The following is a 23,408-nucleotide window of genomic DNA, read 5'->3' as shown; positions in this document are numbered from 1 at the left end:
TGCAGTTTCTGTTATCGACGAAAAGCTTTGTCGCAGCCTCCATAAGGTCACAACGCCGTTAGCTGGTATGCTTCTAAGCACCGCGACTGCGCAGCATATAGCCGCGCTTGCTCAATGTACTGCAAGGGTGGTCATCGACGGCGTTGTCTATGTTGTTGAATTTTTCGTGTTGTCATCCTGTTCACATGACATTATTCTCGGCTGGGATTTCTTGTCTCACCATCGTGCCATCATCGACTGTGCCCGGGCCGAAGTGGCGCTCTTCCCGCTTGCCGATGCCCCGCTGCCTGACCCCTCTGAACAAAAAGCCTCCAAGCTCACTATTGTGTCCGATACGGACATACCACCCGACATGTGTGTGCTTGTGCCCGTCTCTTGCTCTACCGCGCCAGACGCTACAGTACTTTTTACACCGTCGCCGATTTTTCTACGTCGCAAGGCCCTACCTCTCCCATTTGCCGTCCTCACCACTGTGTCTGGATTATCCTCAGTGCTTGTGTGTAACCTGTCTCACTACCATGTGACGTTACTGCGCGGCGAATCACTCGGTCGTGTTCAGCCCCTTGACCCGCTTCACATTCTCGATGTTTCCGACGACACGGCCTGTTATGAACTCGACGCCCTCACTTCTCCCGTGCCGTGCACATCCTCATCATCATTGTCGTCGTCGTCGTCAGACGTTCTTGAATCTGTCGTAGACGCCGATCTGCCGCCTCCATATCGCCAGCAAGTCCTCGCGCTTCTTCAGAATTTTCGCTCGTCGTTTGACTGTGACCAACTATCTCTGGGGCGTACGGCAACCGTCACTCACAGCGTACACACTGGTTCCCATCCTCCTTTACGCCAGCGACCATACCGCGTGTCGGCAGCCGAGCGACAGATCATTAACGAGCAGGTCGACGACATGCTGCACCGTGGCGTCATTCACCCTTCCCACAGTCCTTGGGCGTCTCCTGTAGTATTAGTACGCAAGAAGGACGGGTCAATACGCTTCTGTGTGGATTACCGTCGACTCAATAAGATCACTCGTAAAGATGTCTGTCCGCTGCCTCGGATAGATGACGCCCTCGACTCCTTGCAAGGCGCGGAGTACTTCTCATCTTTGGATCTCCGCTCCGGCTATTGGCAAGTGCCGATGGCGGATGATGACTGTGAGAAGACAGCTTTCATCACGCCCGATGGCTTGTACGAATTTACCGTAATGCCATTCGGGCTCTGCAACGCGCCCGCTACTTTCGAACGTATGATGGACACCATCCTTCGCAACTACAAGTGGAAGACATGTCTGTGCTACCTTGATGATATCGTGGTGTTTTCGCCAGGTTTCCCGAAGCACCTCGTTCGCTTGCGTGAGATACTGGCCTGCCTTACCTCTGCTGGCCTTCAACTTAACATCAAAAAGTGCCGTTTTGCTGCTCGCAAGTTAACAATATTGGGTCACGTTGTATCGAAGGACGGTGTGCTTCCTGACCCAGGCAAGCTTCGCGCGGTCGCAGAGTTTCCGACGCCCACTACTCCTAAGGCGCTCCGCAGCTTTATAGGGCTCTGCTCTTACTTTCGGCGTTTTGTGCGCAATTTTGCGACTATCATCGCACCACTGACCAATTTGCTTACCGCTACCGACGGCATCTCCGCGTGGTCAACTTCCTGTGACGAAGCCTTCCAGCCACTACGTCGCCTACTTACTTCGCCACCGATTCTTCGACACTACGATCCCACCGCGCCTACAGAGGTACATACGGACGCCAGCGGTATCGGACTTGGTGCAGTCCTCGCACGAAGGAAAGACGGCTATGACGAGTACGTCGTCGCATATGCGAGCCGCACTTTAAAGAAGACAGAAGCCAACTACTGTTTGGGATCGGACTGCTTGTACGATCTGTTGGGAACTCGGCGCTGACGCCCGTGGTTGTACCTGGGTCGCAAGCCCCAAGGGTAGCGTTGGCCTGGCGGCCTGGGGTACAACTGGAAGCATCCGAAGGTCCCGGCAAAGCAAGAGTCGACTGGTAACAACGAAACAACTTGTTTATTTTAACATCGCAAAGAGTTGGCGGTCAGGTTTGACCGAAGTAGAGAGACGGGAGAGCACTTCACTCAACAGAAGAAATCGGAGCCCTCCTTTTGGCGTCCGGGGGCAGCTGTTTTTATACTCTCGCAGTTGAGGGCAAGAAGGAACCCCTCAAAAGACGAGCACGTGAATGTACAATGGGCTAATGGTGACGCACACTGTCGTAGCGATGCCGTAGCACCATGTCGAGCACGATCTCGTAGCACCCTGTCGTGGCGCTGCCGGTCGGACACAATGACTGTAATGAGAGGATGGTCCCTGCTTTGGCATCGCCTGTTTCGGGCATAATGACTGGAACGAGATCCCTGCTTTGGCATCGCCTGTTTCGGGCACAATGACTGGAATGAGATCCCTGCTTTGGCATCGCCTGTTTCGGGCACAATGACTGGAATGCGAGGATGATCCCTAGGCGGTCGCATCGCCGCAGTCGCGCCTGGAAACACCTGGCGATGAGTGTTGCGGCGACGACGATCGGGCCAAAATGTCTGCCGCCCCGCCGCAGTCGCGCCGGCAAAACCACGTGTCGCAGGCGAAACGCAACAGACCGCCCCGCCGGGGGAAGGAGATCCCGATGGACAGGGGACTGCATCCGCTGTCCGGAGGGATGTCGCTCGATGATGCTCATAACCGAAGTCGGGCGTCCCTCGACGTTTCTTGAGCGCAGCGCACAGAGAAGGCCTCGTTCTCTTGTTCAGGTTCGCACGGGACACTGCAAAGTGACTTCGGGAGAGTTCACATTTTTGTTCTCGTTCCCGGCAAGCGTTAGAACTACGCTGAAACTCAACCGCTCAGTCAGCAAGCACGGCACAACCCTCACTAAGCCCTGCCAGGCTCTTTCCCCTTTTTATACCACTGCCTAGTTCCTTACAGTAGTCTAGCATCATTCAGAACGCGTCCACAAATTGAAAAATTGCACTAGAAAGCATATCATCACTTTGAAACACTAAACAAAAGCAATATGTTAAACAAAAAATCCTGCCTCAGGAAGAAAAACATCAGTAACAAACAATTTTGAGGCTGATTCCTACGTTAGGGGCTTCGACTTAAGCCATCGGCGTTACCGTTGAGACTCCCCTTTTTGTAACGCACCTCAAAGGAATATTGTTGTAAAGCGAGGCTCCAGCGCAGGAGGCGGCCATTTTTGGGAGAGATGGTCTGCAGCCATTGGAGAGGGCAGTGATCCGTCTCAATGATAAACCTCGAGCCGGCTAGATAGCATGACAATTTCTGAACGGCCCACACGAGACATGCACACTCTTTCTCGGTGGCGCTATACGCCTGCTCACGACTGGTCAGCTTACGACTAGCATACAGGACGGGGTGTTCTACTTCTCCATTTTCCCGTTGGCACAGTACAACGCCCATGCCTCGCTCACTAGCATCGCACTGAACAATGAACCCTTTTGTATAGTCTGGCGATCGTAGCACAGGCTGGCTTGTTAGGGCACTCTTTAGGGCGCTAAAAGCTCTTTCCTTTGTCTCGTCCCAGACGACTGTTTGAGGCTCTGTCTTTCTTAGAGCATCCGTCAGGGGAGCCGCGATATCAGAGTACCTAGGGATGTACCTCTGATAGTAGCCGGCGACACCCAAGAACGACCGAATATCGGTCTTGGTGCGCGGTTGCGGAAAGTCTCGCACAGCGGCCACTTTTATTTCAGAGGGGCGGCGACGACCCTGACCAATCACGTGACCGAGGTAGACAACCTCGGCCTGTGCTAACTGGCACTTAGGAGCCTTTACTGTCAAGCCCGCTTCGCGCAGGCGGGTTAGCACTGCCCGCAAGTGTGCCACATGCTCAGACCAGGATGCGGAGAATATCGCTACGTCGTCTAGATACGGTAAAGCGAATTCTTGCTGTCCCCGCAACACTTTATCCATGAGGCTTGAAAAACAGTATGGCGCGTTCTTCAAACCAAAACTCAACACTTTAGGACGGAATGTTCCCATTGGTGAAATGAACGCCGCATACCTACTAGCCTCTTCTGTAAGTGGAACCTGCCAATAACCCCTGACAAGATCTAGGGTGGAAATGAACTGAGCGCTACTAACTTTCTCAAGGCGCTCCTCGATGTTAGGGATCGGATAAATTTGATCCTTAGTGATGGAATTAAGCCTGCGGTAGTCGACGCAAGGACGAGGTTCCTTGCCCGGTACCTCAACTAAAATCAAAGGGGAGGTATAATCACTCTCACCTGCCTCAATAACACCGAGCTGTAGCATTTTCTTTACCTCAGCCTCCATAATATCGCTCTGGCGGGGTGACACCCGATACGCCTTGGATCGTACTGGCTCTGGGGAGGTAAGTTCAATATCATGAGTAAGTACAGAAGTCCTACCAGGCCTCTCAGAGAACAGACCTTGAAACTCTTGTAATAGCTGGTGTAGTTCGGTTTTCTGCTCGGGCGACAGCGGTGCTTTACTGATAAGGTCACTAATGACTTGACCGGTGTCTTCCCTGTTCGTCACTGAGCCTAGTCCTGGAAGCTCGACCGGAAGCTCTTCAGGAACGTTTATCATCATGCACACCACTGCTTCCCTTTGTCTATAAGGTTTGAGCAGATTACAGTGGTAAACTTGCTGTGCTTTCCGCTTTTCTGGCAGACTTACCACGTAGTTAACGTCCGACAGTTTCTGAACAATTCGTGCTGGGCCCTCCCACTGCACGTCTAGTTTGTTGTTTAGCGATGTGCGCAATATCATGACCTCATCGCCAACCTCAAAACGACGGGCCCTGGCTGTCCGATCATAATAAACCTTGGCCCTCTGCTGGGCCTTTGTCATTGCTTCACCTGACAACTCCTGTGCCCTTCTTAAGCGTTCGAGGAGCTTAAGTACGTACTCCACCACGACTGGGTCGTCGCCCCTACCTTCCCATGATTCTCGAAGCATGCGAAGCGGAGATCGAAGCGAGCGACCGTACACCAGTTCAGCTGGCGAAAACCCCGTAGCCGCATGCGGCGCGGTTCTTAACGCAAACATCACCCCAGGCAACCACAGCTCCCAGTCAGTTCGATGTTCAAAACACAACGCTCTCAACACGCGCTTCATGACGGAGTGGAGCTTCTCAACGGAATTCGACTGTGGGTGGTACACTGAGCTGTGTAACAGCTTTACCCCACACCTTTCGAGAAAAGTTGTCGTCAAAGCGCTAGTAAACACTGTGCCCTGATCTGATTGAATTTCTGCAGGAAAACCAACTCGCGCAAATATGGACAGTAGTGCATTAACTATCTCCACTGAGCTGAGTTCTTTAAGCGGCACTGCTTCAGGGAACTTTGTCGCTGGGCAGATCACAGTCAAAATGTGTCTGTACCCCGTGGCTGTTACCGGCAGAGGTCCCACAGTATCAATAACGAGCCGTCTAAAAGGCTCCGTAATGATAGGTACCAATTTCAACGGCGCCCTCGATTTGTCCCCTGGTTTGCCCACCCGCTGACAAGTGTCACATGTCCTCACGAAATGGTCTGCGTCCCGAAAACACCCTGGCCAATAGTACTCTTGCAAGAGACGGTCCTTAGTTTTCTTAACTCCTAGGTGTCCGGACCACGAACCCCCGTGTGACAAGCGCAACAGATCCTGACGATAGCATTGAGGAACGATCAGCTGATCGAACTCCACTCCTCGGCGGTCTAGATACTTCCGGTACAGGACTCCACCTCTTTCCACAAAACGCGCAGTTTTCCTGGCGATACCTTCTTTGACATTGCAGCGCACGTTTTCCAGGCTGCCATCCTTTTTTTGCTCGGCTATCAAAGCCGTCCGGCTGACTTTTAGCAACCTATCAAGTCCGTCTGACGTAGGCGCGATGAGCAAATCAGTAGATAGCTCTTCTAACTTTCCCGTGTCGGGCGTTTCCTCTCCAGTATCTGGCGCCTTTAACGTTACAGACTCAAGTTTATTCAGTTCGGGCGTGCTCTGAATATCAGCTTGCTGCGCCTCTGACCCGTTTTCGTTGTTTGATAACGTCGGCCCCGCAACTACCGCCTTTGCAGCGAGCTCCCGAACCTTCGACCTGGTTAAGGCCTGAACACTAGCTTCACCAAACAAAAGCCCCTTCTCGCGCAGGAGGTGATCGGACCTGTTTGAAAATAGGTACGGGTACTGGGGTGGCAGCATAGATGACACTGCCGCCTCCGTCTCAAGCGCTCCGAAAGGTCCTTCAATAAGCACTTTTGCTACCGGCAGACACACGCTATGAGCTTCCACGGCTTGCTTGATCCACGCGCACTCGCCCGTGAACATATGGGGTTCTACGTAAGATGGGTGAACTACATCCATCGTAGCTGCGGAATCGCGAAGCACCCGGCACTCTTTCCCGTTCACGAGGAGGTCTCGCATGTAAGGCTCGAGAAGCTTCATGTTCTCGTCAGTGCTGCCTATTGAAAAAAACACAACTTTTGGTGTTGTTTCCGGACACTGCGCCGAAAAGTGACCCGGCTTCTGGCACGTATAACACAAGCGCGCTCGCCTCATCTCGAACCGCTTTCTGCGTTTGGCTGCCGCCGTCTCTTTACGTTTGGTCGGACTGCTTTCGCTCGCATCCGCACTACGCGTGTCCCCCTTTAATCTCATGGGCGTGAACTTCGGCCTCTCAAACTTCGAGCCAAATTCACCCTTTTGACCGTCCTTAGCTCCGCGAGCCCGACGCGTCACAAACTCCTCGGCTAGCTCAGCGGCTCTAGCCACCGTACAAACGTCTGGCCTATCCAAGACCCAGTATCGCACGTTCTCCGGTAACCGACTATAAAACTGTTCTAGCCCGAAACACTGCAGAACTTTATCGTGGTCACCAAACGCTTTCTCTTCTTTGAGCCACTCCTGCATGTTCGACATAAGCCTATACGCAAACTCTGTATATGACTCACTTTTGCCTTTCTCATTTTCCCGAAACTTCCGACGGAACGCTTCCGCAGACAGCCGGTACTTTTTTAGAAGACTCGATTTCACTGTGTCGAAATCCTCTGCTTCCTCTCTATCCAAGCGAGCGACTACGTCGGCCGCCTCGCCGGGTAACAAAGTGAGCAAGCGCTGTGGCCACGTTTCCCGAGAGAACCCCTGCTTCTCGCACGTTCGCTCAAAGTTAACCAGGAACAAACCAATGTCCTCTCCAAGCTTAAACGGCCGCATCAGGTCAGTCATTTTGAACAATACTCGTTCTCCTGCACCGTGTGCCTGACTTCCATTACGAGCGCGTTCCATTTCTACCTCAAGACGCTTCATTTCCAAAGCGTGTTGACGGTCACGCTCTTGTTGCTCTCGCTCTTTCTGTTCTTTAAGTTCGCGCTCCTGTTTCTCTTTTTGCTCTTTAAGTTCGCGCTCCTGTCTTTTTGACCTCTCCTCAATAGTCTCAAGGCATTCCGACAGCTCGTCATCCTCAGCCTCTAACTCAAGAATAGCCTTTAGCAGTTCTGGTTTTCTTAGTTTGTCTGAGACATCCAGACCCAACTCTCTTGCAAGCTCCAACAATTTCGGTTTGCGCAACGACTTCAAATCCATGGCTGCTCTGAATGCTGCTTTCTCTACTGCCTATTATTGTCTTGCCGCAACTAACCCGGCAGCAACGACAACCACAATTACCAGCTCTGTTTCTAACACTAACAAAAGCCTGGCAAAGCTCAGAAGAAGAAAGTCCCGCACTCACCAAACCTCGCAGGCAGGAATTCCGCGCAGTCGTTCTGCTGCAGGCAACCAGTCGTCACACAGGGCTCGTTGCACTGCTCCCGGATCGTCGTTGAGCTGCTCAGCATACAGTCAACTGCATCTCTTCGCTGCTGGCCTCCGTTGTCGCGATCTCGCCGCTGGCAGACCGTTGTTTGAAGTCGGAGGCGATCTCACCGCTGCCAACCAGATGTTTGGGATCGGACTGCTTGTACGATCTGTTGGGAACTCGGCGCTGACGCCCGTGGTTGTACCTGGGTCGCAAGCCCCAAGGGTAGCGTTGGCCTGGCGGCCTGGGGTACAACTGGAAGCATCCGAAGGTCCCGGCAAAGCAAGAGTCGACTGGTAACAACGAAACAACTTGTTTATTTTAACATCGCAAAGAGTTGGCGGTCAGGTTTGACCGAAGTAGAGAGACGGGAGAGCACTTCACTCAACAGAAGAAATCGGAGCCCTCCTTTTGGCGTCCGGGGGCAGCTGTTTTTATACTCTCGCAGTTGAGGGCAAGAAGGAACCCCTCAAAAGACGAGCACGTGAATGTACAATGGGCTAATGGTGACGCACACTGTCGTAGCGATGCCGTAGCACCATGTCGAGCACGATCTCGTAGCACCCTGTCGTGGCGCTGCCGGTCGGACACAATGACTGTAATGAGAGGATGGTCCCTGCTTTGGCATCGCCTGTTTCGGGCATAATGACTGGAACGAGATCCCTGCTTTGGCATCGCCTGTTTCGGGCACAATGACTGGAATGAGATCCCTGCTTTGGCATCGCCTGTTTCGGGCACAATGACTGGAATGCGAGGATGATCCCTAGGCGGTCGCATCGCCGCAGTCGCGCCTGGAAACACCTGGCGATGAGTGTTGCGGCGACGACGATCGGGCCAAAATGTCTGCCGCCCCGCCGCAGTCGCGCCGGCAAAACCACGTGTCGCAGGCGAAACGCAACACTACTCAGTAACAGAAAAGGAGTGCTTGGCCATTGTTTGGGCGCTCGTCGAATTTCGTCCATACCTATATGGTCGCCCTTTTGACATTGTCACCGACCACCATTCACTTTGCTGGCTGTCCTCGTTGAAGGATCCGTCAGGTCGCCTAGGCCGGTAGGCACTCCGCTTACAAGACTATGATATCCGCGTTGTCTACCGATCGGGCAGTAGGCACTCTGACGCCGATGCGCTTTCCCGATCGCCGCTACCTTGTGCTGTGGCTTCAGTGTCTCCGCTCTTCGCATCCATGTCAGCCTTCAACGTCGCTGATATGCCGGACGAGCAGCGTCAGGATCCCCTGCTTTCAACTATGCTGAATTTCCTCCACGACCCATCCGCCACACCCTCTTCTCGAACACTTTGTCGCCAAGCCGCTCACTTTACTGTCCGCGACAACGTTCTTTACCGCAGAAATTATTTGCCTGATGGTCGCAAATGGCTCCTGGTGATACCACGACACATGCGTTCTGACATATCCGCTTATTTTCCTGCTGCTCCTCATAATGGTCACGCCGGTGTTCTGAAAACGTATACTCGGCTAAGGCAGCGTTTCTACTGGCACGGCATGTATCACTTCGTGCGCCAGTACGTACGCGCTTGCGCGGCGTGCCAACGGCGTAAAATTCCTCAGCGCCCTCCTCGTGAGCTACAGCCGCTGCCCTGCCCGGCTCGGCCCTTCGATCGCGTCGGCATAGGCCTATATGGGCCACTTCCCTGCAGCTCCTCGGATAACGATGGATAATTGTAGGTGTCGACCACTTGAGGCACTACGCCGAGACTGCCGCACTCCCGGCGGCCTCTGCGCGCGAAGTTGCGTTCTTCATCTTTTGGAACTTCGTTCTTCGACATGGCGCACCACGCGAACTGCTCAGCGACAGGGGACGTGTCTTCTTGTCCGAAGTCATCCAAACCCTTCTCGCTGCATGCAGCATCGTTAACCGCAAGTCTACAGCCTACCACCCGCAAACGAACGGCTTGACAGAGAGGTTCAACCGCACACTCGGTGACATGTTGACTATGTACGTCGCCTCGGATCACAGTAACTGGGACACTGTTTTGCCGTTCGTCACGTATGCCTATAATACGGCCACACAAGCTACCACTGGCTTTTCGCCCTTTTTTCTGCTGTATGGACGAGAGCCCTCGTGTACTATGGACACAATGCTCCCATACCGACCCGACGCTTCCGAATGCACGCCTGTGTCTGAAGCCGCCAAATACGCCGAGGACTGTAGGCAGCTCGCGCGAACCCTTACGACCGCTGCTCAAGGCCGTCAAAAGCTCCGGCGTGACAGTGGCGCGCTTACACCAGTTTTCCCGACTGGTTCCCTTGTTTGGCTGTGGGTCCCGCCTCACAGCCCTGGCCTTTCGACCAAACTCCTTGCACGCTATGATGGCCCCTACCGCGTCATAGACCGTACTTCCGCTGTCACCTATGTTGTAGAACCTGTGACACCTTCACCCGACCATAGGCATCGCGGGCGTGACACGGTTCATGTCAACCGACTTAAGCCGTACTCTGACCCCCTCATCCTACCTTCGCCGTAAGTCGCCAGGATGGCTCCTCTTCTCTCCCGGGGGCCATTGTGGTGAAGAGGAAGACGAAGAAGGCGTTCTTGTGTCGGCTGTGCGCGCGATCAGCGTTCGCCTACTGCCAGTGCAAGTAGACTGTGCCTAGTGCCTCATAATAAATCATCATATTACACTTCTGCATAACTCTAGTCCATCTAATAGCACGTGCACATTTACTATGATAAATTAGACACTTTAGTACACTCCAGGTTTTTCTGTTCATTTTTGTATGTGTACTTGCAATTTTGTTTATGTGCTAGTGAATGTTCACTTTCGAGTTCATTACGAATCCTTTCTGCGACTTTTGTCATTGTTTATGTACTTTTACTTCTATTTGCATTTCTCACACAGTTTGTTCGAACCTTGCATAAGCATTACATTTTAATAAAGTGTTTTTGCTTTGTCACAATGTTTTCATTTCATGCACTCTTGGCATGAAGGGCTTGGTCTGGCCACCTGCCAAGACGTGGCCATTTGTTCTTTGCAGGATGTCATTCCCATTGTGGTTGTAAGCATCGTAGCTTACTAAAGGCGGTATTAAGGATTTATTATTCCTAACAGGCTCATTTTCGTGCGACTTGGTAGAGGATGCGCCGGCCATGCGGGGAACAGTGCTTGGCACTGCGCCATGGCTCTGACAGTCAACACCGACGCTTCTACTCATCTGGGGCGCGATTGGAGATCGTTGTTCGAAACGCCCGATCAGTTTCACCTCACGCGATTGGCCCAGGCCGTGCCAACGGCCTAGGCCAATGAGGTTTGTTTCGCGTGAGGCGAAACTAAACGGGTGTTTTGAACAACGATGTCTGATCGCGCCCGTCACCCGCGAAAACTAGCTTCAGATGATCGTAAACCTTTCAAGACCGCTTCTAGACCAGCTTTTTGACAACGTCCTAAAAACGTTTAGAAATTGGTTATCAATAGTTTTGGCAAAGGGATTACTTGTGTCTTTCCCAATCCTATTTCTAGACCAGCTTTTCGAATACGTCTTGCAGACCTGTTCTAGATCGTCTCAAGAAAGTAATTAAGCCGGACATTAGTAGAGATATACGACGTTTTCCTGCCGAAGTTCTGTCATTCGTGTCTCCTTTAACCCGTTTTTATCGTCTTGGATAAACGCTACGAAAACGTTACGTATCTCTTTTGTGCTACCTGGGAAGGGTGGGTCAATATACAAGCATGACTCAATAGCTTTCTTTAACAGTACGGGATTGATATCTATGATTACGTTCATAGCAAGATCGTTCGAGCTTTTGGAAATACGTGCGGGAAAGGAAACAAGATACGCCGCCGTGCGAGCATTTCGTGCGTGCATTTCTTGTTTATCTGTGAGCCAGGTGAATGTACGATAACGCGCGAACAGCGCATGCCTAAATCTGATAGATCGGCAGGCTGCTAGCTCCGCGGCGCGGCGCTGCCATGGCATTCAGCCCCGCTGTGTGACTCACGCTGGTGGGACCGTCCGGAAGGCCTGCCTCCTCGCGCGACGAACACATGTAGACGCCACGTCAGATGACGCCTTCGTAGCGTCCGTGCGTGTCGCGTTATCGGCTAGGTTAATCCGGCGCCGCCGTAGATACCGATGTCGAAAGGGAAGTTGTCTCTACGTTGGCAGCGAGCCAGAAGATCCTTGAGAGCGTAGAGCCTTAATAGCAGCGCAGACGATAAGCCAGACAGATAAGCCTTGGAACGTTTTGTTATTGCGCACGCGCCTGAACGACTTCGCCTGAACGAAAGTAATATACTTGACGTTTCCGGGAGTCGATACTTCGTGAACATACGAGTTAATCTGACGAGTAGAGTCTCATGAACAGGTAAGTGCGTGATATTTCGTTTGCTACCGCGAGGTATTGGGTTTTTATTGGCATGGACACATACGGAACTGGACATCCATTGGACATTACAGTTACGGTGGCTCATAGATATATGCAGTAATTCTAGTGGGCCTAACCTCCTGGGGTTATTGCCTGTAAACATGAAAAATAAAACATTGGGGCAGCTTCGCACTTGTGGTGCGAACACTGGGCAAACAGCGAAGCTGGCGGCCCCTCCTAGCTTATTCTTGGTTCGGCTAAGTTTATGCGTGGTTATGCTTGGAGACTCGGCCAAGTTTCCCGCGAGGTGTCATGGTTAGCCTCCCAAAGAGCAATGGACACTCGGTCGTTAAAATATGTAAAATGTGTTGTTTTGTTTTCAGTAGCAGTCATTTCTTTCGTCGTCCTCGTCCGCTGGTACAACTACACAGGTTCGAGTCAAACCACAGCCTATCACAAACTCGGCAACTGTGGCCAAACTCACTGCTTAGAAACTCGCGGGTAAACAGTCTGCCGGCACCTCCCATAGATTTCCGAACTTGCCGCTGAAAGTTCTCCACGACTCGCAGGCCCGGATCGTTTTGTCGACGGATCTAGTTGCACGCACGCTTTTGCTCGGTAACGCTGGCTCGTAACTCCGGATCTTCTGCAACTCGCTGATATTTCGCCGCCGCTTCAACGCCACGATATTCGGGATTGGACCGAAGTCGCCGCATGCGTCCTCAAGTAGCGGCGCGGCGGATATCGCGCCGCGCTGTCTCTTCTTGGGGAGTGACGCTCAACTTCCGTCGCGCCTTATCTCTCTTCGTCGGAGACCCGCCTATAGACGAAGGGCGATGTACAGTCTGTTTCACATTTAGGAGAAAACTCGGAGCGCATTGCATCGCGATGCGGCGAGCGCTTGAGTCAGGCGGCGGCAGCAGCTCGCGCAGGTGCTCGAGGGGCGGAATGTTTTATTTATTAATTCATTTATGATACCCTCAGGGGTCAACAGAGATTACAGAGGGGCGTTGTCCAAAATACAGAAAAACAAAGAAATTTTAACGACGAAAAGCAGCGCAATGTTTCTAATTATGCAATAGTAGTTATGAAGAAGCAAAATACATGTTAAAGAAATACTATATATATATATATATATATATATATATATATATATATATATATATATATATATATATATATATAAAGAAGCAGTTCCAATTTTTCTAATTATACAATCATAGCTATAAAGAGTCGGACTAAAACAAGATGTTACAGAGCATTGGTTAATGAAGTCACAAATTTTTCATGATCTGAAATTGTTACTACCAATTTGGGAAGGCAATTCCAATCATTTGATGTGAGTGGTTTGTAGGACTGTAGGAATGATTCTGTTTTACACAACGGAATGCCAACTTTATGAGCATGATCCAGACGGTGCGAAACGTAATGGGGAGGAAGAATTAGTAAATCACGCAGGTATGAATGATGATACAGTTTGTGAAAAAGGCTTAAGCGAAGCATCGCACGTCGAGAAAGCGTAGGTAGATTAAGGTTAGCTTTCATAGGCGTGATGCTCGCGATTCGGTTGTAATTAGAGAGTATAAAACAGAACGAATTATTTTGCGCCATTTCAAGCGAATGTACCAAATTATTATAATGCGGATCCCAAACCGAATCGGCATATTCTAACTTCGGGCGAATGAGTGTTTTATAAGCATTAGTTTGAGAGACGAAGGTGATTTTGCAAAGTTGCGACGAAGATATCCGACCATGCGATTAGCACTGCAGACAACATGAGAGATGTGAGTATCCCATGTTAGATTGCTACTGATGTAAACTCCGAGGTACTTATATGAAGACACGCTGTCGAGTAGTGAGTTATTTAGGTGATAAATGGGTAAACTAGTAATCTTTCTAGACACTCGCATGGATTTGCATTTTTTAATGCTTGATTTTATAAGCCATGTATTACACCACTCAAAGACTGTGTTAATATCAGCTTGAAGAAGAGCGGCGTCATTTGGACTTGTTACTTCTCGGAAAATTACGCAATCATCGGCAAACAAATGAACGGATGAGGAAACGCAGGATGATAAATCGTTAATATAGATGAGGAAAAGAAGAGGACCGAGGACTGAGCCCTGCGGTACACCAGAATGGACTGTGCATTCTTCAGAATTCGCGCCGTTAGCTGAAACAAACCGAGAACGGTTAGCAAGAAAACTTTCAATCCTTAAAATGCAAGGATCGAGCTGAAGTAGTCATAATTTATAGATGAGCAGTTTGTGACACACTTTGTCAAAGGCTTTAGCAAAGTCAAGAAAAATGCAGTCAGCCAAGAACCTATTTTCAAGAATGGTGTTTAGTTTGTGCACAAAAAGTGCTGAGTTTCACACGAGTACGATTTGCGAAATCCATGCTGTGATGGTGCGAAAAATCAATGAGACTCAAAAAAAAAAGTAGCTAGATGAGAAGCCAAGATATGCTCTAGTATCTTACAAGGTATACTTGTGAGCGAAATCGGTCTGTAATTTAGAGGGGAATGCTTATTGCCTTATTTATGAATTGGAATTACCTTCCCGACTTTCCACTCGGTTGGAAGAAAACCATCGTGCAATGATTGCTGGAAAGTTTTAGTTAAGATGATGGATGCGTAACAAACTGCTTTGAAGGAATTTCACATTAATGTGATCACTACCCGGCGCAGAGGATGGTTTTAGTAACCTAATAATGCTTGCGACACCATCATAGCTGATAATGAGAGGGAACATTACATCACGGTCATATAGTCGTAGGTGTGGCGGAGTGGAATTGCTGGGTAACGAGAAATGTTTTTGAAAACTTCGTTTAGATATACTCCGGAACTCTGGTTGGCCGGTATAGCGTCACGCTTAACGTCACTGAGTGTTATTATGTTATTGTCTTCAAAATTAACCGTGCGCCAAAATTTTTTTGGGTTTGGTTTTAAGCATAGAAGGTAATGTGCTGCTTAGGAACTTGTCTTTGGCGTCTTTTAGGGCCTGCGCGTACTCATCGGCACTCTGTTTGTAGGCTGACCAACGAGCATTGGTACGGCTTGGTTTAGCAGATTTAAAAAGGCGCTTTTTTTTTATCAGACAAGCGTTTTAGCTGACAATTGTACCATGGTTTTTTAGATTAGAGACGATCGTGTAAACAGGGATGTGCCTATCTGTTAATTCAGTCACTTTATTAACAAGGATACTCCAGTTTGACTGAACATTACGGCATTCAAATTTACGCAAGTATTCATCAAGGAACACTGCGAGTTCACTATTAATTGAAAGAACGTCAACCTTGTTATAATTTCTTAATGTGTTGATCTTTTTAATCGGTTTAGGTCGCTCGAGGCAAACTTTAAATGAAAGTAAGCAATGATCGCTGATACCTGACAAGAATGTTAGATCGGAAATAAGATCGGGCCGGATAGTAAAAACAAGGTCAAGTGTATTGGAGACAGACGTGGTTATTCTTGTTGGTTCCTTAACTATTTGGGTCAGCGAAAAGGTATTGCACAATTCTAAGAAATCTTGCGCCATAGAGGAGTTAGGATACACTGTGGGGGATTATTTTTCCACATAATATTCGGCATATTTAAATCACCAAGCAAGAAAATTGGCACTGTGGTGTGACGAGAGCAAACACCATGAATGGCATCGTGCAAATCGCTCACAAATATTGCAGTGAAATTCGGGGGGCGATAGAAGACACCCAAAATTATTTTTTGATGTGCTAGTTTTACAACTGCCCATACAATCTCCAAACTGGATGCAATTTTAATGCAATTTGAAGGCAGCCTTTTATTTATCGCTAGCAGTACACCGCCTCGTTGGCCTGTATCGCGGTCACAGCGGTAAACAGAGAAATCGCACGAGTTCATCAATAATTCATGGTCCCCGATTTGTGGATGAAGCCATGTTTCGTTTAACGCAATAATGTCCGGTCCACACGTGTCGATGGCCGATTCCAGTGCAACGCGTTTGTTGATAATGCTTCGGATGTTAGTAAAAAAAACTGAGGTATTGGATAGGTTGCGTTTGGTGACCCTGTCGCGTTCCTATCTCGCAGAGCGAGCAGGGGACGTCGACTGCCCAGTCGCATGCTCTGTATTGTCTGCAGACCTGCGGGTTCGTGACGACTCGTGTTCTTTGACACATTGACTTATCGGGTCGTAGACGTATTGTTTCTTATTTATTAACTGTTTGTAACGAACTTGGTAGGCGGGTGCGCCAGGTTGATCTTTAGCAAACTGGAATAGTTTGCGCCTCACTTCACGTGTGGCTGCACAAAACTCTTCGCTAACGCTTATATTCTTCTCTTTCAGTATTGCTCTTGCTGAAAGAGCTTTTTCTTTTAATTTGAAGTTAGAAAACTTGACGAGCATAGGGCGGCATTTGTTTTGCGAATATGATCCTAAGCGATGTGCGCGCTCGATCGCGTTGTCCGACAGGGCGTCAAGCGCACCTGCTAAGATGGACCTTATCTTGGACTCGGATTGTTCCCACGGTTCTTTTTTAATTGGGAATCTGGAAAGCACCGAAGAATTACGTTGTTGCGCCGGGAGTGGTCCTCTTGCTCGTTCAGGCGGGATTCTAAATGTCCAAGATGGGCGTCAACCGACTTGACTGAGTCCTCTACGTGATCCGCTCCAGGAGCTCAGTCGATTTAGTTTTTGTTTCAAGCTCAACAAGCCTCTTCTGTAATGATGTAACTTGAGCTTCTATTTTCTTTTGGCTCGTCCGTATATCTTTAACATCGGTTGCCAACTCGTTCTGGACTGTAGCAGAATGACTTGAGCGGGTATGAAGGTCCTTAATGAGGGTAAATATGACTCATCTTTTCGGAAGGGTCATCAGGCAATGAATCCATATCGAGCAGGGCTTTAGTTCGCCTGTCAGGGCCTGGAATGCTTCCACATCACCAGAACGAACTAACAAAAAAGCATCAAAAAACAATCACAGTCAATGTTAGCAAGCACTTCCCGGCACGGAAGCAGGACCAAACAACGATTATCATTTTTCTTAGCGTACAAGGAATATGGCTTACAGACCTGTAAAAGGCAGAAGCGTGGAAATTGAAGCATACTGCTCCTGGCCGTGCCTCCGTGCGCACTGAAGAGACCGTTGCACCGCCGTCCATTTATGTCCGCTCCTGGCTGTGACGTCATCGTGCAAGAAGACCATGCGCAGAAGGATGGGACGATAGCGCTTGCATCTGGCCTTGATTTCTTTTGCGGCTGAAAGTCAGGCAGTCGGTAAGTGCAGTTGCGGGACGGAAACGAACATGCACGTGTGGAACATGGCGATGCTTGCACCGACGACGCTTGCAGCACCAGAAAAGAAGTCAGGTAAGCCTGTAAAAGGCGTCTTATCTTGAACGGCGTCGTCTGCTACGGCGGCGCGCGCTGGCCGCATTGTCGTGAAGCGTTCTACTGTCAGTTGCAGTGCGCCGATCTCATGGTTACTGCGTGAAATGAGCCGGTATACTTTACTAAGCGTTGTGCGACGCCCACTGATACGCCTCGAAGGTAAGTTCATCGCTGAAAGGTGCAGAGCAGTCATAGACGACGTACTGATTCCATACATTCTTGACGGCCCGTTCCTGGAAGGCGACTAGATATTCTAACGCGATAGGTCGCCGATCCACACTGCTCGTGTTGTGCAAGAACTGCTGGAAGAGCGCGCAGTCACTCTCTTGGAGTGGCCGCCTCAATCCCTGGGCGCCAACATCATTTAAAATGTCTGGGGCTCGTTGAAAGTATCGCTGGCGCACCATCCCCTCTATCAGTCGCCCGACGATAGGCTTCGATCCACCATCTTCAGCGACTGAGACGTGCTGCAAATGAACACATCCCTGATCAAGTCATTGTACACTTCACTTCTTTCCAGGATGAGCGCTGTCATCGCTGCCACTGGGGACATGACGAGATACTAACTGAAGTTCGGAGCGTGGCGTGTCCAATTCCCCGCCGGCGGGCAGGGTCTGTGTGGTGCAGTGAATGATTGTCGAGAAAAATCACTTCCAGCTCATTGTCTTAACGTAAAACATTACTTTAATCATATCCGTTTGTTTCATCGTGTTCGACCCCCATAGTTATCATTGTTGAGTGCTTTGTTTTCCTTTCGAGTCAAATAAAGACTGAGCACGTTGCGCGCACATCTTGGTGCGTCTTGTCGCTGCTTATTACGGTAGCACACACAGTGAATAAGTATACGTGCATGCACTCAGTACTCCGGCCTTTCGAAAGAACAAACGAAGCATGCTGTCAAAAGAAGTTTGTGGAACTCCATTATCGCCAATGAAGGCTCAGAGTTTGGGGTCGCACAACGTTTCGTAAAGAATATCAGCTCAGTTACCGCAGTACTGATGAAATCGGTGCACTGCCCCTCACAGTAGCACGCTTCCGGACAATGCGGCCAGCGCGCGCCGCCGTAGCAGACGACGCAGGTCACGACTGCGCCCCTCGAGCGTCTGCGCCTGCTGGAGCTGCTGCCGCCGCACGACTCCATTGCTTGCCGCATCGCGATGCAATAAGTTTCGAGTTTTTTCTTAAGCGTGAAACAGACTGTACATGCTTCTATTTGCCTTTAAGAAGATCGGTACGCTTGACGATTATTTTTATGGCTGCAATGCGGCGAAAGGGCAGCGTCTGCTTAGCCATGTAAGTGACGCTGAGCAGGTAATTGGAAACGACATCGTATGTGCCGCCGGAAAAGTCGTCAGCACACACTATGCGGCACATACATACGGCACATACGAGCTAAAGTCATTTTAGCACTTTCTCACAATATGTTTGCTACAAATCCGTGTCTCCCATGGCGACAATGCACTTCCATCAACACTGTGCGGAAATAAACAAAATACATCGCTGCATAGCACAAGTACGACATGCGCACATAACTTTAACTAGTACGTCTCCTACAATATGGAATAGAGGCAGCAATGTAGACAGCTTGGCCATTTTTTAACATTGCTCGAGAGACGGAAGTTGAAAGTATTAGTAATCATTCCTGCTTCACCAATGCCGGCGCGACCAAGACGCGGGCGTGTATAGTCCAGTAACTCGATCGATCGGTGCAGTGGTGATGCGGGAATGAACTTCGGTCATGTTCAATGCATCGTGTACATATTCAATTTCTCGGCACGCGTGAACTTCGGCCACTGCTAGCGCGTACAACAGAAGTGGTTTCCATTCTTGGGCAGCGCACGCACAAACGAAACACGAGAAAGAAGACAGGACAAGCGCTCGTCGAACAACTGAAAGTTTTTATATGAATAAAAGGATTATGTACCGAGTAATTATTAAATTCATGTGGGTTACATATAAAAACCGTCATACACTCAGGAGTGATCAATGAACGAGCTCGCTTTGTTTGCCAGTTGTTTACTTCGCTCCGCGCACCGCAGTAATCCATGTCTGTCGTCTGCTTTTTTCGTACCGTTTTCTTGTAAATCGGCAGAATTTCACTGGTGGCATCAACCCTTTCATGTTTGTTACATTGCTGTCGTGACAGTTAACAACACAATCATAATTTCCGGTCATCCGAAGAGGCGCCGTCGCAAACAAGACACGTTTCGCGCGCGTGATGGCTCGGGCAGGCAGGTTGGTTTCGTCTGGAAGGGTCTGGCAAGACTACCTGCATAGACATTCCCTGGAGACAGATTGTGCCTTCAGAAGGTGTGCAATGTATTTTATTATTCCAAAGAAACATGACCTTTTGTAGTTTGAATTCGCTTCAACATTGAGTGTGTGTTTAGACCTGGACGTTCCAAATCACTCATGTTCTCTTGCCTTAAATAAAACAATTTATATCACCAGACGATACAAGAAGGCAAACAGTGAGGTGATGTTGCAGTAATAACGCACCATTTCTTAAACTCGTGTTTGTATAATGCACCATGCTGAAAGCTGAACTCATTGAAATCACAGGGCACCTTCCTGCAAAGACAACACACAATACTGAGCACATATAATCAAAATCAGTACATAGAGTTACATTGCTAATATACTGCATGTATATTATTCCGGCCATGATGCCAGCTCCAAGGCTGCCCCTGAAAGAAATTCCCTTCCAGCGACACTTGGTTAACCAACCAGCTCACACGAAACGAAAGAGGGATTATAGCCTCGCTAGCAAGTTGCTGCCATGTTGCGATGCGGCTGCTCTGGAAAAAAAGCTATGCATTTGTTGCCCAACTCTGCAGATATTGCGCTACCTCGTCACAGGAGAATGCGCTTCTAAGGGAAAAATTGGCACAGCAAAGCCCAAGATTGCCGATGGAGATAACATATCGGACACGCATGCACAGTGTGTAATAAATGATCATCTGCAATCGCTGTCAGCCTTAGACGATGCCCAGCTTGAAGATATACGCTTTCACTCTGTAGGCCAGGCAGAAAACAAACAGTGGCATGCTGCACGCACTGGTCGCCATGCTACATCCAAGTTATCTTTGACATGACATGTTATCTCTGACACAACGGTTCCGGAGCTCTGTGGATGATCACGAGCGTTGCAGGGTAGGTCCGCCCATGAACTGTAATACTTGTCGTGAAGATTCTAGTCGGCGTTATGAGGTGTCCTCCAGTTCTCCGAATTTGAAAGCCGTCTTATGCTGTCTTGACTTTCTTGAGTATGGTGGCGAATAATCCACTGATGATAGAGTTGTCGGCTCCTGTGTCCACTAAGGTGCTGACTGCGTGGCCGCTGAGAAGCACGTCGAGGTCGGTTCTTTGTCTTGCGTTGCCGTTAGGTCTTGGAGTCGGATCACTGCTACGTCGTGTTGACGTGTCGCTGGTACGTCGCGTCGTCGGGTCTTTGTCAGGTGCATTCTTTGCTTCCAGGATTCTTCGAGATGGCAGTGGGTCGTTGTTATGTTGTCGAGATAGCCTCTTCGGCGTCTTCGTGAGCGGTGGAGGATCTTCGTCAGTTCAACGAGCAGCCACCGCTCCTCCATCGGTTACGGTATTTTGTTTCCCGGATATGTGGTGACGGACCGGCTCCAGGCTGGGCCAGTGTATGGACGGCGTTGCGGCGACAGCCGTAGCGCCGGCGTAGTGGCCTGGTGACGGCGAACGGTATGGCCGTCGAGGGCACCACTGAGTAGCGGAGAGGTAGTCGGTGATACCGTGAGGGCGTTCACCTTGTTGCGGGTGCGGAGCGTTGACGGGGAACCTTCGTAGTCCCATTTTTCGGTATGGGGATCGGCAGTAGATATGTCCGCCCACCCCCCCCCCCCAGTGATAGCACAGCTCGCGGTGGCCAGCGACGCACCAAACGTCCTTCTTCCTCGGGTGGCTGTGCTAGGCGACGGGTGGGCAAGCTGGCGGCGGTGGCTGACGGCGTAACTGCGTAGTTACAGCGCCCAGGTGCAGGTGTGCAAGCGGAATGTGACGGCGGGCTACGGCTGCGTACTTCATCGCTTGCGGCTGAGGCTGCGGCGATTGAGGTACTCCGAGTGATTGTTGGAGTTCCTCACGTACGACGTCGGCGATCGAAGCCACTTAATGCTGTGATGAAGGGGACAGCTTTGAAGCTCCTCCCACACGACCGCTCTGATAGTGTCGTGCAGATCGTCGGTTGCCAGTGACTGAACTCCGGCGTAGTTTGTTGCGTTCGGGCGACGGTTGGATTGCCGGCTCCGCATTTCCAGTGTCTTCGAAGGCCTTGCGAAGAAATTAATCGACGGTCTTTGGTGGGCTTCGTACCATTCCTGCAAAAAGATGCTCCTCCATACCACGCATGAGTAGGCGGACTTTCTTCTCAGACATTTCCGGGTCAGCGTGGCGGTATAGACGGCTCCTCTCCTCCGTAAAAATCGCGATCGTCTCATTGGGCAACTGCACTCGGGTTCCTAGTAGAACTTAGGCTCGCTCATTGCGCACGACGCTTGTGAATGTCAGTAGGAAGCCACATTGGAACAGGTCCCACGTCGTTAAGGTGGCTTCTCGATTCTCGAACCACGTCCTGGCGGGGTCTTCCAATGCGAAATACACATGTCGCAGCTTGTGGTTGCTGTTCCAGCTGTTAAACGTAGCGACCGTCTCATACGTCTCCAGCCAGCTTTGCGGTTCCTCGAATGTTGAACCGCGGAACGTCGGTGGCTGCCTGGGCTGCTGCAGCCCGATCGGGCTTGACGACACTGGGGCTGTCGCTGTAGTTGCTGTCGTGGCCGTGCACTTCCCTGTCTTCTCAGCCGAAAGTCCGCGCTCCGGGCGTAGCCCTTGCAAACTGCGGCTAGCTCGTTGGTCGTTGGATATGTTGATGTGTTCTTCGTGGCTCGGGCTTGGCTCACGGCTTTGTGCGGGCGTTCGGTAGATGAACGCACTAGCACCTCCACCAGATGTTACATAGCAGTGATGGTGAATAATACAGCTGTGAAACTGTGAATGACGAAACTGACTTTGTATTGGTCCAGCTTTTGCCCACAAAAGCAAGTTACACTCTTAAGTGCAGCAAGAGCGGCGAACGTGGTCGGCGATCGTCGAAAATCTGCTCAGCGGGTCGAGCGCGTCGACTTTTGTACATCAGTCATCGAAGGTGCCCGCGTGTCTGCTAGAAAGTTCTACACCATTCGCGTCGCGCATACATGCAATCAGATTATACAAGGTTCGGTGACAACAGACAGCGGTTAGAACCATCGATAACATTGCAGAAAATTCCGATTCATGCAGGCGCGTACCGCGCTACATGACGACATTTGTTAAACGGTGAAAAGCGCTCACCCGAAAAAGATAAACAAGTCCACGTGTCAATGCTTCATGACTGGTCAGTACTAAAGATATTGACGAATCAAGCACATTTTCATCTTTTCTGCACAAGCTTGGCATGGGCAAGTGGCCCGCTGCACTGTTTCCATACAGCATTGACTAGCATTGCCATAAAAAATAATTTTTACAATGTATGCTCCACAAGCAAGATTATGCTGTCTGTAAATCGACAAAACAAAGTTTCAACTGTTGTGAATGAGTTGATTTTCCCACTTGCTCTTAAAGGGACACTAAACCAAAACATTAGGTTGAGCTACATCAACAGATTACTTTTCCATTGTCTATTGTGTCAGTATTGCACAGAAAGTTGTGACGGAAGGTCCCGCTGCTGCTCTTCAATTAGAACTGTCCACACCGCAAAGGACAAAATGAATTGAATTCCACATGACTTCCCTCTGTGCCGCTCTCTGTGAATCAGCCAACGCAGACATCACACGAGAGGTAACATACGTCACAAGGAGTGATGCCACTCCAATTTTCGTCACTTTCTCACTTGTGAAACCTCTATTCTAGCTATGAATGATGCATTTGTTATTC

At 49.9% G+C, this 23,408-nt stretch overlaps 1 protein-coding gene across 7 annotated transcripts in view; it reads left to right on the top strand.

Moving 5' to 3' along the window:
• Positions 1-23,408, top strand: part of LOC142575940 (E3 ubiquitin-protein ligase MIB2-like) — a 291,148-nt gene that overhangs the window by 98,609 nt on the left and 169,131 nt on the right. Inside the window, exon 1 of one of the 7 annotated variants that reach the window (XM_075685768.1) lies at positions 11,970-12,100. The exons of the other annotated variants lie outside the window; for them this stretch is intronic. The gene's annotated coding sequence lies outside the window, so the exon portion shown is untranslated. Of the gene's footprint in view, positions 1-11,969; positions 12,101-23,408 lie in introns of those variants that run through there. 7 annotated transcript variants of the gene reach the window in all.

Source organism: Dermacentor variabilis, chromosome 3 (assembly GCF_050947875.1).
Source record: "Dermacentor variabilis isolate Ectoservices chromosome 3, ASM5094787v1, whole genome shotgun sequence".
Classification (NCBI taxonomy): Eukaryota; Metazoa; Arthropoda; class Arachnida; order Ixodida; family Ixodidae; genus Dermacentor; species Dermacentor variabilis.
The sequence above is the reverse complement of the archived record's forward strand: the minus strand, read 5'-3'. Positions and strand labels throughout refer to the sequence as shown.